General features: G+C 44.8%; 1 pseudogene; it reads right to left on the reverse strand.

Moving 5' to 3' along the window:
- Positions 1-227: 227 nt before the first annotated feature.
- Positions 228-8365, reverse strand: LOC129466838 (vesicle transport through interaction with t-SNAREs homolog 1B-like; annotated as a pseudogene).
- Between the last annotated feature and the right edge of the window lie 6113 nt (positions 8366-14478).

Below are 14478 nucleotides of genomic sequence, written 5' to 3' on the forward strand. Positions count from 1 at the left end.
ATGTTTCAAGCTAATCTTTCTCCTTGTCTGCCCCAGTCTTGAGATCAACCAGGTCTTCAGAAAGCTCTGATTCCTTTTAGCAGAGAACAGTATTTAGAAAACCCAATCTAGGCACCAGATGTGCTCATTGCTACTGAGTATGTTCAGTACTTTTAAAATTTAAACTAACATCCTTTTGGATCTCCCAACCCATTTTAGCTATGCTAAGGGAAATGATGGGCCAGAGCCTAAAAAGAGGAAGTGATGTTCCCCTGGGACTTGAAGAGGAGCAGCAGGGAGAGTGGCTGATAACAGAGCGGGAGGGGAGGGGGATGAGCCACAGAGTTGTGGTGCCTGATTGACCCACCCTCCTTTCTTTTTTTTTTTTTTTTGAGATGGAGTCTCGCTCTGTCACCCAGGCTGGAATGCAGTGGCGTGATCTCGGCTCACTACAACTTCCGCCTCCTGGGTTCAGGCGATTCTCTTGCCTCAGCCTGCCGAGTAGCTGGGACTACAGCACGTGCCACCATGCCTGGCTAATTTTTTGCATTTTTAGTAGAGACGGGGTTTCACCGTGTTAGCCCAGTCTAACCAATTGAGACCAACTGATGGTCCCAATCTCCTGACCTCATGATCCACCCGCCTCGGCCTCCCAAAGTGCTGGGATTACAGGCATGAGCCACTGTGCCCAGCCGACCCACCCTCCTTTCTAGAGTTTTTAAATGTTAAGTGGAGGAACTTGGAGGTTGGGTTTTTGTTTGTTTGTTTGTTAGTTTGTTTGTTTTTTGAGACCGAGTTTCGCTCTTGTTGCCCAGGCTGGAGTGCAGTGGCCTAGGCTCACAGCAACCTCCACCTCCTGGGTTCAAGTGATTCTCCTGCCTCAGCCTTCCGGAGAAGCTGGGATTACAGGCATGTGCCACCATGCCTGGCTAATTTTGTATTGTTAGTAGAGACAGGGTTTCTCCATGTTGGTCAGGGTGGTCTCGAACTCCCGACCTCAGATGATCCACCCGCCTCGGCCTCCCAAAGTGCTGAGATTTCAGGTGTGAGCCACCGCACCTGGCTGGAGGTTGGGTTTTGTATAAAGATGGCAGTGTTTTCACAACGCTTTATTTAGCATTAGCATTACAAGTTTCATAGAATTATGGCCCTTGGAGGCTGAGGCAGGAGAATTGCTTGAACCCAGGAGACGGAGGTTGCGGTGAGGTGAGATAGTGCCATTGCACTCCAGCCTGGGCAACAAGAGCGAAACTCCGTGTCAAAAAGGTTTTTTTTTTTTTTTTTGAGAGAAAGGATCTTGCTTTGTTACCCTGGCTGGAGTGCAGTGACACAATCATAGCCCACTGCTGCCTCCAACTCCTGGGCTCAAGCGATCCTCCCACCTCAGCCTCCCAAGTAGCTAGGACTATAGCTCAATGCTACCAGGTCCAGCTAACATTTCTTTTTTTTTTTTTTTTGAGACGGAGTCTTGCTCTTTTGCCCAGGCTGGAGAGTGCAGTGGCGCAATCTTGGCTCACTGCAAGCTCTGCCTCCCAGGTTCACGCCATTCTCCTGCCTCAGCCTCCTGAGTAGCTGGGACTACAGGCGCCCGCCACCACACCTGGCTAATTTTTTGTTATTTTAGTAGAGACAGGGTTTCACCATGTTAGCCAGGATTGTCTTGATCTCCTGACCTCGTGATCCGCCCACCTCGGCCTCCCAAAGTGCCGGGATTACAGGCGTGAGCCACCACGCCTGGCCTGCTAACATTTCTTTATTTAATCCCAACAAATACAATCATTCTGTACTTTCTTTTCTAGGCAATTTTGTCAGCTCTTTAGATCCAGTTTCCACATGTTACAGGGTCCAGTCTGATGACCCACTTTTGAAAATATTCCTGGAGTTCATTTTTAGCAAATTCTCTGGTGCCAACATAATTAGCTCGCACACTTTCTTAATTTGTAGCATGTTATTTTTAGCTTTTCTTATAACAACAGACATTTTAAAGTTAGCTCAGGAGTTGAAGTGTTTTTTTAGTGTCAAATGGTGGTGGTTTGGGTGCTGTCCCCATCTACCAGTGTAAATAGACTTGAGGATTATGTACAGCAGGTATTGACACTGAGATTTTCTCTGGGGGAAGATTTAAACTACAAATTCAATTTCTTTGATAGATAATGTCTATTCAGGGCTGGGCGTGGTGGCTCACACCTGTAATCCAGTACTTTGGGAAGCCGAGGTGGGCGGATCACGAGGTCAGGAGATCAAGACCTTCCTGGCTAACATGGTGAAACCCCGTCTCTACTAAAAAATACAAAAAATTAGCCGGGCGTGGTGGCGGGCGCCTGTAGTCCCAGTTACCAGGGAGGCTGAGGCAGGAGAATGGCATGAACCCGGGAGGCAGAGCTTGCAGTGAGCCGAGATCGCGCCATTGCACTCCAGCCTGGGCGAAAGGCAAGACTCCATCTCAAAGAAAAATAAAAAATAAAAAAATAAAGATAATGGCTATTCAGGACTATTTCTTCTTGAGTAAACTTTGGTAGTTTTTGTCTGTTAAGAAATTTGTTTTGGCAGCCGGGCATGGTGGCTCATGCCTGTAATCCCAGAACTTTGGGAGGCTGAGGTGGGTGGATTGCTTTGAGCTCAGAAGTTTGAGACCAGCCTGGGCAACGTGGTAAAACGTCATCTTTACCAAAAAAAAAAAAAAAAAAAAAATATATATATATATATATATACACACACACACACACACACACACACACACATACATATATATACACGTATATATATATATACGTATATATATACATATACACGTATATATATATACACATACGTACACACACATATATATATACACACGTATATATGTGTATAATTAGCCAGGCTTTGGTGGCTTATGCCTGTAATCCCAGCAATGTGGGAGGCTGAGGCTGGAGAATCACTTGAGCCCAGGAAACAGAGGTTGCAGTGAGCCGAGATCGTGCCACTGCACTCCAGCCTAGGTGACAGAGTGAGATCCCGTTTCAAAAAAAAAAAGAAAGAAAGAAATTTATCTTGGGGACACTGCCTATGAGGTAGCCCTGTTCTACAAGAAGCAGTTAAAAAAAAAAAAAGTCTGTTTCTTTTCTTTCCTTTCCTTTCTTTTTGAGATGGGGTCTCACTCTGTCTCCCAGGCTGGTCTCAAACTCCTGGGATCAGGCGATTCTTCCATCTCAGCTTCCTGAGTACCTGAGACTACAGGAGCATGCTTCAAGCCTGGCTATTTTTTTTTTTTTTTTTTTTTTTTTTTGTAGAAATGGAGTCTTACTTTGTTTCCCAGGCTGGTCTCGAACTTCTGGCCTTAAGTGATCCTCCCACTTCACTCTCCGAAGAGCTGAGATTATAGGCATGAGCCACCAAACCTGTCCAGAAATTTGTCTACTTCATCTAAGTTTCAGGATTTATTGACATAAACTTGTTTCCTTATTATCCTTTCAGTTCTATAGAACCTATATTGTCACTTTTCTCATTTCTGATATTAATTATTTGTGTTTTCTCCCTTTTTTTTTCCTGTTCATTTTAGTGAGAGGTTTATTGCTGCAATGGTTGATTTTTTTTTTGTAGGGATGATGTGTTTTTTGTTGTTGTTGTTTTTTGAGATGGAGTCTTGCTCTGTTGCCCAGGCTGGAGTGCAGTGGTGTGATCTCGGCTCACTGCAACCTCTGCCTCCTGGGTTCAAGCAATTCCCCAGCCTCTGCCTCCAAAGTAGCTGGGACTACAGGTGCATGCCACCATGCCTGGCTAATTTTTGTATTTTGTTTCAGTAGAGACGGGGTTTCACTGTGTTTGCCAGGTTGGTCTAGAACTTCTGATCTCAAGTGATCTGCCCACCTCAGTCTCCCAAAGTGCTGGGATTACAGGCGTGAGCCACCGCGCCTGGCCTGGGATGGTGTTTTGCTATGTTGGCCAGGCTGGGCTCAAATGAACCTCCTGCCTCAGCTTCCCAAAGTGCTGGGATTAGGGACATGAGCCCTCATGTCTGGCCTGTGATGGTTGATGTTGTATGTCAACTGGCCTAGGTTAGAGAGCTGGTAGACATTATTTCTGGGTGTGTCTGTGAGGCTGTCTCTAGAAGACCTTGCATTTGAATTGGTGTACTGAGGAAAGAAGATCTGTCCTCATCAATGTGCAGGCATCATCCAATCACTGAGGGCTCAATAGAACAAAAAGGTGAAGAAAGGGCACATTCTCTCTCTTCTTGAGCTGGGACATCAATCTTATGCCCTTGACACTCACCTGAGGACCCTGGAGGTCCTGGTTCTCAGGCCTTTGGACTCTGGGATGACACCATTTCCTGTCCTGGTTCTCAGGCCTTTGGCCTCAGACTGGGAGCTTTGCCACTGGCTGCCCTAGTTCTCATGCCCTTGGACTCTGATTGAATAACACCCCTAGCTTTCCTGATTCTCCAGCTTACAGATGGCATATCATGGGAATTCTTGACCTCCATAATTGTGCAAGCCAATTCCCATGATAAATCTCTTACATATTTACATATATCCTAATGGTTCTGTTTCTCTGGAGAATCCTGACTAATATAATTGCAACTGATCTTCTCAAAGAACCAGCCTTGGTTTCACTGGGTGTCTTTATTGTTATCTACTTAATTGAGTTCTGCTTTAATCTATTATTTCCTTTATTCTGCTTATTTTGAGTATAATCTCCTTTTCTTTTCTAGTTTGTTAAGGTGGAAGCTGAGGACATTGGTTTTAGATTTTTTTTCTTTTCTACTATAGGCATTCAGTGCTATAAATTTCTAAGTACTGCTTCAGGTTTTTTTCTTCTTCTTTAAAAATAGTTTTGTTTTTTTTTTTACATTTTTAGTAGAAATGGGGTTTTACCATGTTGGCCAGGCTGGTCTTGAACCCCTGGGTTCAAGTGATCCACCTGCCTAGGCCTCCCAAAGTGGTGGGATTACAGGTGTGAGCCACCACTCCTGGCCCAACTTCAGTTTTATCCCATAAATTTTATCTCATAAATTTTGATATGTTGTCTTTATTTTCATTTGGTTCAAAATGCTTTTTATTTTCCCTTCCAATTTCTTTGATTTATGGGGTTATTTAGAAGTGTGTTCTTCAGATTCCAAATATTTGGGAACTGTCCAGATATATTTCTGTTATTGTTTGTTTGTTTTGAGACAGGGTCTCACTCTGTCACTGAGGCTGGAGTGCAGCGGTGTGATTTTGGCTCACTGCAATCTCAACCTCCAGGACTCAAGCAATTCTCCCACCTCAGCCTCCCGAGTAATTGAGACTACAGGTGTGCACTACCATTCCCAGCTAATTTTAAAAACTCAGCCCTACCTCTACAAAAAATACAAAAATTAGCCAAGCACGGTGGTGCATACCTATAGTCAAACTCCTGGGCTCAAGCAATCTGCCTGCCTTGGCCTCCCTAAGTGCCGGGATTACAGGTGTGAGCCACCATGCCCAGCTTCTGTTGTTGATTTCTAATTTAAGCCATTTTGGTCAGAAAACATACTTTGTATAATTTGCATCCTTTTACATTTATTGAGACATGTCTTATTGCCCAGAATGTGCTACAAAATAGGAATATGATATGAAAATCAGATAATGACATTACAAGAAAACTACAAACCAATATCCACCATGATACGGATACAAAAATCCTTAAAACAGTTGTAGCAAATTGGATCTAACAGTATAGAAAAGCATACATCATGACTAAGTGGAGTTTGCCCTAGGAATTCAATGTTGGTTTAATTTTTTTTTTTTTTTTTGAGACAGAGTCTCGCTGTCGCCCAGGCTGGAGTGCAGTGGCGAGATCTTGGCTCACTGAAAGCTCCGCCTCCCAGGTTCTTGCCATTCTCCTGCCTCAGCCTCCCGAGTAGCTGGGACTACAGGCAGCTGCCACCACGCCCGGCTAATTTTTTGTATTTTTAGTAGAGACAGTTTCACTGTGTTAGCCAGGATGGTCTCGATCTCCTGACCTTGTGATCTGCCCACCTCAGCCTCCCAAAGTGCTGGGATTACAGGCATGAGCCACCGTGCCCAGCCAAATGTTGGTTTAATTTTTAAAAATTAATCAATGTAATTCAATATATTGTAACTCAAAGAAAATGACCAAGGTGAGTCTCAATCATTTTAAGAGGTTTATTTGTCAAGGTTAAGGACACACACAAATACAGAAACACAGGAAAAATCTGTGGTCTGTGCGCTTTTCTGAAGACAGTCTGGGGATCTCAATATTTGAGGGGGAAAGAGTGGATATTGGGGGAAAGAGGAAGAAAGAAAAAAGGGAGGGTAGATAAAAGAGGCAAGCGGTTGTTTTCTTTTGAGTCTTTGATGAGCGTTTACTGAATACACATTTTACATGCAGGAGGGGTGGAGGGATAGTCACTTGGATGTTTGTCTCATGCTCAGTGGATCCGCATTTTTACATGAGATAAACATAGGGCAGAGGAAGCAGTCAGGTATGCATTTGTCTCAGATGAGCAGAGGGATGACTTTTTAATTCTGTCCTTTGTCTCATACCTGTGAAGATAAGATAAGCTATCAATGTACATTGTTAGGGTACATTTCAACAGAGCTGTTTTAGGGTAAAGATCTTGGGGCCTACAAAGAATTTCCTTGTAGGTAATTGTGAGCAAGGTATGTAGCTTTTTTTTTTTGAGATGGAGTCTCACTGTTGCCCAGGCTGGAGTGCAGTGGCGCAATCTCAGCTCACTGCAAACTCCGTCTCCCGGGTTCACGCCATTCTCCTGCCTCAGCCTCCCGAGTAGCTGGGACTACAGGTGCCCGCCACCACGCCCGGCTAAATTTTTTGTATTTTTTTTAGTAGAGACGGGGTTTCACTGTGTTAGCCAGAATGGTCTCGATCTCCTGACCTCATGATCCGCCCGCCTCAGCCTCCCAAAGTGTTGGGATTACAGGCGTGAGCCACTGTGCCCAGCCTTGGCATATTCTTAAAAATTAATTAATTAATTTTGTTTTTGGAGACAAGGTCTCACTCTGTCACCCAGGCTGGAGTGCAGTGGTGCTATCATAGCTCACTGCAGCCTCAGAATCCTGGTCTCAAGCAGTTCTCCTGCCTCAGCCTTCTAAGTGGCTGGGACTACAGATGTGGCCACCACACCTGGCTAATTTTTTTTATTTTTGGTACAGATGAGCTCTTGCTATATTGGCCAGGCTTATGTATTTTTAAAGAAGTCATGGCTGGGCGCGGCGGCTCATGCCTGTAATCCCAGCACTTTGGGAGGCCAAGGTGGGCGGATCATGAGGTCAGGAGATCAAGACCATCCTGGCTAACATGGTGAAACCCCGTCTCCACTAAAAATACAAAAAATTGGCCGGGCGTGGTGGCGGGTGCCTGTAGTCCCAGCTACTCGGGAGGCTGAGGCAGGAGAACGGTGTGAACCCGGAAGGTGGAGCTTGCAGTGAGCCGAGATCACGCCACTGCACTCCAGCCTGGACGACAGAGTGAGACTCCGTCTCAAAAACAGAAACAAAAAAACAAAACAAAACAAAAAACCAACAACAAAAAAAGAAGTCATGAACAGCATTATTACATTGGTATATCACACTGGTCTTGTTGCTGTCACTTACATTTAAGTGGCTTTCCACCTTTCCTCCCTTCTCCCACAGTCTGGCTACACAGTGCATCCTTGAACCGTTAGCCCACCGGAGCAACATGCTTATTCCATCCACATCCCTAATACCATGCATTCCCAAGGTCAAAGTTCTGGTCCACAACCCTTCCCTATTGCAAGTCCCCTGCTTGCAAAAGAGCACACAGTAAACCAAGCCTCCCAGGATGGCTAGCTCCAGTGGGATGATGGAAAGCAGAAGCTTGTTGGTTGTCACTTTTCTGGACTTAGAAGGGAGAATCTTTCGACTTTTGCACAAGTTTTCACTTGTGTTTCCCAGTGTACTCTTGGTACGTTCTCATTGGTCCCGTTGGTTCCCCAGCTCTTCTGAGATTCCTGAGCCAATCTGGTCAGTCTCTTGGGTGGCCTGGCCCAGGCTTTTGGTGCCTTGGAGAAGCATTGCCCTTTGAGACTGTAGCCTATTCATATGCTCATTCTCTACAGCATATGTGCCATATTTCATGTGTCCTCGGTCCCCAGGCGTGGCTGCAAAGGTGTACTTCTTGCCTCCAGATGGAGTTGGGCAAGGTCCTTCTGATAGTCTCGAAGCTTAGACATCATGGGGTTATGGAAAGATAGGGGTGCATAATGTAGTTCCCCCTCCATCTGTGCCAGCATTTTGTTTGCTTCCTGTTGCTTTTCATCAGAATCTCTGATCAACTTCTCCTGGGTCCCTGCCATACCCAGCAGCCACTAGTGCACCCCTTGGAGGCACATCTCGTGCAGCTGCTCAAAATGCTCCAAGGAGGTGGCAGAGAGAGGCATGGTGTAGGCGGTGCTTCAGTAGCGCCCACCAAGATTCTGGGCGCTGAGCCCTCTCCTAGCTTGACAGTCAGCAGCCACAGCCTGTAGCCATCCCCACCACTGATGCCTAATTTCTTTTGTGTGAAATATCCAGAATAGGCCACGCATGGTGGCTCATGCCTGTAATCCCAGTACTTTGGGAGGCTGAGGTGGGCAGATCACTTGAGCCCAGGAGTTTGAGACCAGCTTGCCAACATGGCAAAACCCCATCTCTACAAAAATAATTTTTTAAGTACAAAATCTAGCTGGGTGTGGTGGTGTGCACCTGTGGTCTCAGCTACTCAGGAGACTGAGGTAGGAGGATCTCTTGTGCGAGGAGTTCAATGTTGCAGTGAGCTATGATGGCACGACTGCACCCAGAAACCACTGTCTGGGTGATAGAATGAGACCCTGTCTCAAAAAAAAACAGAAAAAAGAAAAAGAAAAGAAATATCCAGAAAGTAAATCAGTGGTTGCCCAAGGCTGGGAGGTTTTCGGGACATGGAAAGTGACTACTAGTAGGTATGACATTTTGGGGGCCAGTGATTAAAATGTGCTAACTGTGGTGATGGTTGCACAAATCTGAATATACTAACATTATTGACTTGCATACTTTAAGTGGGAAAATTGTATGAAATGTTGAATTATATTTGAATAAACCTGACTAAACCCTTTATATAAATTTGAAAGGTACAATAAAGCACTATATTTTTAAGAATCCATACAGATTTGTCATGTGTTAGAGTGGGTCCATCTGATGAGAGGGGAAATAACAGGAAGGCTTGGGTGCTGGAGCAAATAACCCATATTAAAATATGAGAGACCCCTTTGCAGACGTATGATCAACATTTGAGTGAATGTGAGGTGAAAAACCTCAACAGTGGGGACAGGCAACTCTTTGGAGAAGTGTGGCTGTGACAGGGAGCTGAGAAGTGGGACAGCAGCCTGATGCAGCTGTGAGTGAGGAGAGGCACAGTTAGACACGGGGAGAGCAGACTAGGAGCATAGCTGGCTGCTGTTGGGAGCAATCTAGTAGAAGGGAGAATGGAGGGATGGTGCTGGAGCTGCTGATATCATTGAGTGAGATGGTAGGAGGAGAGGGAAGAGGGCCAATTCCTTCAGTTAACAGGAAGGAATTGGGGCAGAGGAGAGCTGCTGGGGAGTTCTGTGGGCTTGGAGAGGGACGATGGGAGAAGAGAGAATGAATGAAGTAGTTCCTTTGAAGAATGGAAAGGAAATCCTGGCCAGGCATGGTGGCTCATGCCTATAATTCCAACACTTTGGGAGGCTGAGGTGGGTGGATCACCTGAGGTCAGGAGTTCAAGACCAGCCTGGCCAATGTGGTGAAAACCCATCTCTACTAAAAATACAAAAATTAGCCGGACATGGTGACATGCACCTGTAGTCCCAGCTATTCGGGAGGCTGAGGCATGAGAATCGCTTGAATCTAGAAGGCGGAGGTTGCAGTGAGCCAAGATTGCACCATTACACTCCAGCCTGGGAGACAGAGCAAGACTCTGTCGAAAAAAGAAATAATAAAGAAAGAAAGAAAGAAAGAAAAAAAGGAAATCCTGCATGCAGATTAAGATTAGGGTCATTGGGCTTTGCTGAACTGCCCATTTGAAGCCTGTGTTGTAGAACGGTGGAGCGTGTGTTATGGAAGAGGGGCTCCGCATGGTACAGTATGAGAGGAGCATGGATAGTGAGGTGTGGGGTGTTACAGAGGTCACAGACACCAGACAGCACAGATTCGGGAGGGGACCATAGGACAGCAGAGCGAGTGCTACAAGGGTCCCAGGACAGGCAAGGTGATTTAAAGAAGAGAAAACACTGGGCAAAATCAAAGGGATGAAGGGAAGGTGGCTGGAACAAGCAGTTGGGTGCAGTCTGGGGACACACAGGGGACAACACTCGTAGACTGTAGACAGGAAGAAAGGTGGCTCCCAGCAGGGGAGGAAAGTCCTGCTCGGCAGCAGCCTCACCACCTACCGCCACCCTAGGTACTTCTGAACCACAGCCCTCTGACCCCTGAGGATCCTGAAGGGAGGGCTGTGTGGGCACAAAGCTAATAATAAAAGGGTGTCCAAAGACGAAGGAGTCCTGAGGCCACGCACAGATGGCAATTTCTGGTCTGACCCACCTTTACTCATCTTCAGGTGAGCCCAGTGGTGCTGCCCTGCCTGGAGTGCCTTCGGGTCCCCGCCGGTGCCTCCTCCTTAGACACAGCCGGGTTCGTTAGGGATGCACCCATGGGTGTTTCGGTGGAGGAGGTGCCTGGATGGAGCTCAGTTGTGTACAAGTCTCAGTACCGTGAACTAGTAGGAAGACTAAACATAAAACTAGGAGATAATTCCCTGACATTGGGTTAATTTCCTTACCATAAAAACAATATATAATTTTGGGCTGGGCACGGTGACTCATGCATGTAATCCCAGAATTTTGAGAGGCTGAGGCAGGCAGATCACTTGAGTCCAGGAGTTCAAGACCAGCCTGGCCAACACAGTGAAATCCCATTTCTATTAAAAATAGAAAAAATTAGCCAGGTGCAGTGGGGCACACCTGTAACGCCAGCTACTCGGGAGGCAGAGGCATGAGAATCTCTTGAGTGGGAGGTTGCAGTGAGCTGAGATCGCACTCCTATACTCCAGCCTGGATGACAGAGCAAGATTTTGTCTCAATAAAAAAAAAAGAAAAAAAATAAGAAAGAAAAGAAAGTATAATTTTGAAGAAGAAAAAGGCAAAAAAGGAGGAGAAGAAAGAGGGCTTGGTTTGGTGTATGCTAAAGCAGTGATCCCTAGATCAGCAGCAAGGGCTTGCCCTGGAAACTTGTTAGAAATGCACATTCTCAGGCTTGACCTCAGACTTAATGAATCAGAAACTCTGTATTAACAAACCCCGAAGGTAGTTCTAATGCATGATGGAGTTTGAGAACTACAGTTCTAAGGCAATTTCCACTCTTTTCCACCCTCATCTCCAAACACTTAGCCATGTTGCTGCTGGAGCCAGGCTGCAGGGTGCCAAGTAAAGGCTTAACTTAGAGGGGGAAAGTCCTGGTATGGAGACCTGGTGAGGAGCTTCCTCACTCTCACTGCATATAGACCAGCTTTGAAGCACCCAGAGCAGCGATATCAGGACCATAGGAACACTGGAAGAATGTGACTCAGAGAGCCTTGGCCCCGCAGGGATGCAGTTATGATAGTTGGTTTCCCTGCCCACCAGAAAGCACAGTAGCCAGTGAAAGAGATACATGATAACTTAAACTATTAGGAGCACTTACGGAGATTCAAGTAGTATGAAAAAAAAGAGGAAGAAGAAAAGAAAGAAAAAAAGCAAAAAGAAAGAAACAACTTTCTGAAACTAAAAAAACAACATTTGCAACAACAAAAAAATTAGTGTATGTATTGAAAGACAGAATAGTCACTGCTGAGACTCAAATTAGTGGCTTGGAAGAACAAGTGGAAATAATATTTCAAAGCATGAAGTAAATACTATGAAGAGATGGAAATAATGAGGAAAATATGATTCTTGGAGAATAGATCCAGTAGTCCTAAAATTCAACTATATTAGTTCCAAAAGGGGGAAAAGGAATAGACGGAGGAGAGGCAATAAAGAATAGAAGAAAATTTTGCTGATGTGAAGAAATATCTGAGCTTGAAGACTGAAAGGAAACAGGAAGATACAACAAGAAAAGACATACACACAGGCAGGAAACTCCCAAACTTCAAGGTTAAAGAAAAACATTTTCAAGTTTTTAGACAGAAAGAGCAAGTTATCTACAAAAGGAAACAAATCACATTGGTATGGGACTTTTCATCTGCAACACTGGAAGCTCAAAGTGGGAAAACTGAGAGAAATAAATGCCTACACCGGAATCTTTCTTTCTTTCTTTCTTTCTTTCTTTCTTTCTTTCTTTCTTTCTTTCTTTCTTTCTTTCTTTCTTTCTTTCTTCTTTCTTTCTTTCTTTCTTCTTTCTTTCTTTCTTTCTTTCTTTCTTTCTTTCTTTCTTTCTTTCTTTCTTCTTTTTCTTTCTTTTTGTGAGATGGAGTCTCAATCTGTTGCCCAGGTTGGAGTGTGGTGGCGCAATCTTGGCTCACTGCAACCTTCGCCTCCTGGGTTCAAGTGATTCTCCTGCCTCAGCTTCCTGAGTAGCCGAGATTACAGGCATGTGTAACTCCCGGCTAATTTTTGTATTTTTAGTAGAGACGGGGTTTCACCATGTTGGTCAGGCTGGTCTCAAACTCCTGACCTTGTGATCCACCTGCCTCAGCCTCCCAAAGTGCTGGGATTACAGGCGTGAGCCACTGCGCCCGGCCAGGAGTCTTTTATTTATTTTTATTTTTATTTTTTTGAGACTGAGTCTTGTTCTGTCACCCAGGCTGGAGTGCAGTGGCGCAATCTCAACTCACTGCAACCTCCACCTCCCAGGTTTAAGCGATTCTCCTGCCTCAGCCTCACGAGTAGCTGGGACTACAGGCACCTGCCATGACGCCTGGCTAATTTTTGTATTTTTAGTAGAGATGGGGTTTCACCATGTTGGCCAGGTTGGTCTCGAACTCCTGACCTCAAGTGATCCACCCACCTTGGCCTCCCAAAGTGCTGGGATTACAGGTGTGAGTCACTGCACCCAGCCTTACACAGGAATCTCATACCCAGCTGAGAAAACTTTCACTTGTCAAGGCAAAAGTTATATATTTGGAGATCCAAAGGATTCAGAGAGTATATCAATCTCATATCTCACCTGAAAGAATGGTTTGGTAACAGAACAGAGAAATCAAGATAGAGGAAGGTGAAGAGAATAAAGAACAAGTAGTGAGCAACAAACTTAGAAAGAAAAATATTATACAGTTAAATGTTCATGGAGCTTGATAGCCATCTAATCATACCTACAACCAAAAGTACTATCCTATCTCAGAAAAACCTAGGAGTTGGAAGCAGAGTGAGAGAGGTAAGAAAAAGTATTCTAAATGTCTCTTATTGGTAGAAGTGCAGGACATGAAACATCTTAATGGAATACATAATTGGCATATTTTCAAATAATCATAAAGTGTGTTTTATTATTATTGCTGGAAGGGAAGGTAACTAACAAGAGAATGGAAAAATATAGTAGAACATCCAAAATAACAATGGGATAGGGGAAATGAAATGAATAGCAACATGAGCTAAAAAGCTAAATCATGGGATGAGTAAAGAACATACAATAAGATAACAGAAATGAAATAAAAATGTACCATTCATTCCACTTGTGGAATATAATTTATTCAAAAGAAGGCATAAAAAGAGGGAGAAAAAAGTCTGGGCGAGATGGCTCACGCCTATAATCCCAGCACTTTGGGAGGCCGAGGCAGGTGGATCATGAGGTCAGGAGTTTGAGACCAGCCTGACCAACATGGTGAAACCCTGTCTCTACTAAAAATACAAAAATTAGCTGGGCGTGGTAGTGGGCACCTGTAGTCCCAGCTACTCAGGAGTCTGAGGGAGGAGAATCGCTTGAACCCAGGAGGTGGAGGTTGCAGTGAGCCGAGATCACACCACTGCATTCCAGCCTGGGTGACAGAGTGAGACTCCGTCTCAAAAAAATAAATAAATAAAAACAAATAAATAAAAGTGACAAAATAGATCTATATTTATTGACATAAAAAGATGTCTTATGCCGGGCACAGTGGCTCACACCTGTAATCCCAGCACTTTGGGAGGCTGAGATGGGCGGATCACGAGGTCAGGAGATTGAGACCATCCTGGCTAACACAGTGAAACCCCGTCTTACTGAAAATACAAAAAAAAAAATTAGCCGGGTGTGGTGGCGGGCACCTGTGGTCCCAGCTACTTGGGAGGCTGAGGCAGAAGAATGGTGTGAACCTGGGAGGCGGAGCTTGTAGTGAGTTGAGATCGCACCACTGCACTCCAGCCTGGGTGACAGAGCGAGACTCCATCTCAAAAAAAAAAAAAAAAAAAAAAAAAAGATGTCTTATACATACTGTTGAAATGTTAAAAAAAAAAAAAAAAAAAAAGAAAGAAAGAAATACCCCATCTCTCTCTCTTAGGGACCCTGGATTTTTTGGTCCTCTCAGCACCCCTGAGACTAATGTTCCCCACTT

Source organism: Symphalangus syndactylus, chromosome 17 (genome assembly GCF_028878055.3).
Source record: "Symphalangus syndactylus isolate Jambi chromosome 17, NHGRI_mSymSyn1-v2.1_pri, whole genome shotgun sequence".
NCBI classification, from domain to species: Eukaryota; Metazoa; Chordata; class Mammalia; order Primates; family Hylobatidae; genus Symphalangus; species Symphalangus syndactylus.